The 5,146-nt window shown below is 47.8% G+C and overlaps 1 pseudogene; it reads left to right on the forward strand.

The window, feature by feature from the left end:
• Positions 1–1,594: 1,594 nt before the first annotated feature.
• Positions 1,595–4,489, forward strand: LOC119402335 (SET and MYND domain-containing protein 4-like; annotated as a pseudogene).
• The last annotated feature ends 657 nt before the right edge of the window (positions 4,490–5,146 follow it).

The raw sequence follows: 5,146 nt of genomic DNA on the forward strand, positions 1-5,146 counted from the left end.
GTGTATTACTTGTCCCCTCTTTCCTCCCTGCTTTCTCTCCCTCCCCCGCGTAGGGTAGCAAACCGGGTATGTACAACTGATTTACCTCCCTGCCTTTTCTTTGCCTTTATCTCTTGACTTGTGGTGCAATCCCGCACGCTGTAGTGAATGCACTGCATCTCTTCTCTCTCTTCCCTCCTCTCTATTTCTCGTCTTTCTATTCCCCTTCCCCGATCCCCCAGTGTAGGGTAGCTAACCGGAAGTGTTTCTGGTTAACCTCCCTGCCTTCTCCTTTTTCTGTTAATTTTCCTTCCTTCCTATCTCTTAAAGAGAACTCGTGATGTCTGCATTCAAATGATGCTCTCATGGCGCTAGAATGACAAAATTTCAAGGTCATAAACAACATAATATTGCCAGATAAGTGATATAACTTAGAAGGATTGACTGTTGGGCGAGTTGGTAATTCATGATGAATAAAATAGCACGAAAAAACGTAAGACTAGACGAAGAAGGCTATAGCACAAGCGCATTTGCTGTAGCCTTCTTCGTCTAGTCGTAAGTTTTTTTCGCGCTATTTGCATTAATCAGATAAGTGAATTAAGGAGATATACAGCTACTATTCTCGCCTTTTCTTCACACATTCGGGGCAGCTGTTTTAAGTTTTCAATTTGATTTCCATGAGAAAAATATGCAAGGCACGCATTTAATTTGTAGACACGAATAAACTTTCTGTCAAGAAGACACTGAAAACCAATGCCTCTTGGAGCTTGATGAGACCGTAAGGGAAAAGCAAGCTGAATCAGAATCTGTAATGATCGTATTCAAACGGAGCTGTCGCAGCGCAAGAATGATCGCCAAAGTTCAAGCAGGAGATGTATATGAATATACATTATCCAGTCTTTACACATTGTAACACATGGAGATGCTCTGCATACTCTAGCAAATGAAGTTTTCTGTACGCGTGAATTCCACAAATGCGCAAAACACGGTGCTTTTAATTTCAAGACACGAATAAGCATATTTTGTCAAGATGAAGCGGAAATATAATGACCCTATCAACGCGGGCCAAAAATGTAGGCATTGTGATTTGAATGTACTGTAGGCGAAGTGTTATTACTGCGTTGCTTGCAAGCTACTGCACAGAGAAGTTTTGATCTCACTTCAGTGTTAATTGTTGAACAGTGATGGCAAAGCAAGCACATTGCGCCCGAAATCTCGGCGCAAGGTCACGTGCTCAGTAATCGCGTCTCATTCCAACGCAGCCGCTCAACAAAACAAAGCCCTTTGACAATGCCTAAATCACAATAATTTTCTTACACCGTGGCGGAAGGCAGATTTTAGGTCGCACATAAACGCAGCATTAAGGGTCATCATTGCTTTAATTTCCTTAAAGTAGGTTGCGCAACAATGCTTCCTTCCAAATGGCGTGCACCGCATCTGCGCTTTGCTGCATTCCATTTGCGCGCAGTTGGAAGTGGATGAGGGCAACGATGGCGTAATAAACGCTGTAGCTCTGATAGTGCTCTCTTTCGGTGCCCAGCACGAGCGCTGTGAGCGGCCTTAAACAGTGCCAGTCTGGCAACAAGCCAAGCTGATAGCCGACCTTAGCCGCAGAGAGCCATAGCCAATCCAAACGCGGAAGTCGACGTCTCTTGTTTCTTTCCCGTGTCGTGTGGCGAGCGTGGCGAGTCAAACCTGTTGCGCTGGCCGTTCTGTCGGCGACGTGAAGGCCGCACTCGGATCAAGCACTTCCAGGGCGCACCGAAATTGTTGCGACCAAAACAACGAGCGACCTTCAACGCAGAAGTCACGTGCGGGCGTGTGCCGTTGACAGTTGCCGCGCGCAGGTGTGTACGCAAGCGTGTGGCGAGCGGGTGTCATAAAGCAGACCTGTCTGCTCGCTTGGTGAAAGCATCTCGCTCGTGCTGTGTGCGGACTATGAGTACTGTCCTTCGTTCACTCGATTAAGGTCAGCACCTGTGAGCCGCCTGTGACCATGTCCAAGATCGAAACATGGCAGGACGTTCTCGACAGCACCACAGAGCGGATACGCCAGGGAAATGGTTTTACCGTCTTCAGTGCACTTGGAACAAATGAAGAGCGGCTGAGGTTCTGCCTCCGCCACGAAGTAGCCAACCCACGCATCAAGCACTGGTTGGCAGTTCTTTGCTCGTCTAAGCACCGCAAATTCTGGGAGAAGGCCTCCGAACTACGAAGCGAGGGAAACATCTGTTTCAACCGCAAGCAGTTCGCTAAAGCCGCGGAGTTTACACGCAGAGCATCCTCTCGGCTCCTTTTCCGGATACGGCTGACGCCGAGGGACACGCCGAAGAGATGTCGCTAGGATTCGCGAATCGGTCCGCCGCCTACTTCCACGCGGGCAAGTACAAACGCTCCTTGTGCGACGTGCGCTACGCATTCGAGCTCGGATATCCGAACCACATGCGCTACAAGTTGTACCTGCGGAAAGGGCAGTGCTACCTTCGGCTCGGAAAGCCCAGAGAAGCGCTGGAAAATTTCGACATGGCCAGCAAGGTGCTGCGGCGTGCGGGCTTGGACAGCCGGAAACACGCACAACAGGTGAAAGAGATCGACATGTTCAAACAAGCGTGTACCGGTAACAAGATGCCACCCGGTCACGAGCGACGAAGATGACCCAGACGACGAGTCACAAGTGCCCAGTGTCGTTCACGGCGTTCACGATTCCGTACCGAACTGCACTAGCGGCGTGGACATCTTGTACAGCACCGAGAAGGGGCGTTTCGTAGTGGCAACCGGGAGCTGCGAACGGGAGACGCAATCTTTGTCGAGAAACCTTATGCTTCGGTTCTGCTGCCTGGTCACGCAAAAACCCATTGCCATCACTGTCACAAAAGGCTCCAAAATGCTGTTCCATGCTCGCAGTGCACCAAGTACGGTACTGTTCCTTCAGCTGCGCAAAGGACTCCTGGAGTCAGTATCACCAGTGGGAGTGTGGTAACCTGAACCTTTTGTACTCTGTAGGAATTGCTCATTTGGCCATCAGGATTATTTTTGTGACGGGTCTGACCAAGCTTTGCCACTTTTCTAGAGCACTCTCTGCCGGAGATGACAAAGTCAGTGAATTTCCTTATAATGCCGTGTATGAGCTGGTACACACGATGACAAGATGTATGCTGATGACATGCTACAATACTCCCTGACAGCAGCGTTGCTCTATATGCTACTGGATCAGGTCCAGTTCTTCACCTCGACGAAGTGGCTTCAAAAGTTTCAGCGCTGAGTCTCACTGGAAGAAATGGGTCGAGTGGCTTGGCATGAAGGAACACGGTACTGCAGCATTGAAAACACTCACAGGAGGCCTCTTGCTACGCCACATCAGCAGCTTGTGTGTAATGCCCATGCAATCACTTCACTGGAGTCAAAAACAATGCAAGAGGATGATGTCGTGGTCACGACTGGAGCAAGTTCGTATAGCCACCGCCATCTACCTAGTGCAAGCCTAATGAACCACGCTTGCAACCCAACATCATTTCAAACTTTCCATTTGGCTCAACCCTTGTTGTGAGAGCTGTAAAGAACATAGCAGCCGGGGAGGAAGTTTTGAACTGCTACGGACCTCACTACCAGAGAATGTCCTTTTCTGAACGGCGCCAGACCCTCCAAGAACAGTATTTCTTCACTTGCAACTGCACTGCTTGTGGCGCTGGTGAGGATGCCGAACAGCGCCTACAGGCCTTGAAGTGCGAATACTGTGATGGGCCGCTGAATACACCCGACGATAGTGGGAAGGCCGCCTGCCTGGACTGCGGCACCACTCAAGAGTGCCTTGCACGCGAGCAGAAGGCATTTCGAATGCATGACCTGTATGTGCAAGGCGTGCAACTAGCTGAGAAGGGAAACCACTTGGAAGCCCTGCAGCGCCTTAACAAGTGTTTGAAGGCACGAGAGAAGCTGATGTATAAACACAACCTGAAACTTCTAGAAGCCAAGGATATGGTGGCAAAGTGCTTCTGTGCTATTGGTGACTTCCGATCGGCATGTGAAGTGCTGAGTCCCGCTGTTGACGCGATCCGAGAGATATATGGAGAGAACAGCATCGAGCTTGCCAATGAGCTTCAGAAGATGTCCGACGTACTTGTTAATGCTGTGCCTCAGGCGATCCGTCAGGAGGCTTCAGCTGAGGAGATTGATCACCTCATAAAGAGTGCAGATTCTGTGATTGATGAAGCGATGACCATCTACATTCTCCACTACGGAAGAAGACACCATACGACACGGGACTTGCAAGCAAAAGGAGAATGCTGGCGACTGTGTCATAAGATAGCATTCGAGAAGCATGTTGCGCTGTGAACATCTTGCCACTCAAATCCTGTGTGTTACATCCAATTCTTGGGATGCAGCCGTTCTCGTTTTATTTTTTGTACAAGTTGGTAAATGAGTATGGTAGGCTATTTCTGAGCAATGCAAATAATAGACACAGGCCCTCAGTTTTCTGTGTCATGTACAGCAACGATAAGGGCACTTGATACTGATTGATCAGGGTGTATGTATAGAAAAGAATTAAATAAAACATGCATTTCAGGCACATTCATTACAGGGTAGAATGTGAAAATGTTCAATGCACTTGTGCCATCGGTAGGGCACCACTTACTGTAAAAGGAATTATGCTGCAACACACACTATGGCTTTAGGAGCAAGATAAAGTTTACACTTTAAAGAAGGCACTTGGTGCAAGCACATTCTTAAACATATACTGCACATTTATCGTGCTCAGAGAAATTGCACTGAAGGTGACACTGGTAGACTGTTGGTGATATAAAAGTGTCTAGGTGTTTCACACTGACCTGTATATGAGCATGCGATCGCCACTGTTGGTTCCCTTTGTGCCCCCACTTCAGTGTGCTGCGCTTTTTGAAGGTTCCCAATTTTGCAATTCCAAGATACATGATGTTTCTGTGGTAGCACGATTGCTTTTTTCCAGATAGCATGCAAGGTTGTTAAATACAGCTGGAAAGTGAAATTCGTTAACAGAAATGCAATAAATTATGTTCATACTTGCATTTTTCATCTCCAGATAAGTGATTGCAGCTATCCTGTGTAGAATCTATCTGAAGAATGTTTGCCTTTTCACAAAGCATTAAATCTTGAAAAGGGTATTTTCATTTCATTTACATTATAAGAAGTG

This window comes from Rhipicephalus sanguineus, chromosome 8, assembly GCF_013339695.2.
Source record: "Rhipicephalus sanguineus isolate Rsan-2018 chromosome 8, BIME_Rsan_1.4, whole genome shotgun sequence".
NCBI lineage: Eukaryota > Metazoa > Arthropoda > Arachnida > Ixodida > Ixodidae > Rhipicephalus > Rhipicephalus sanguineus.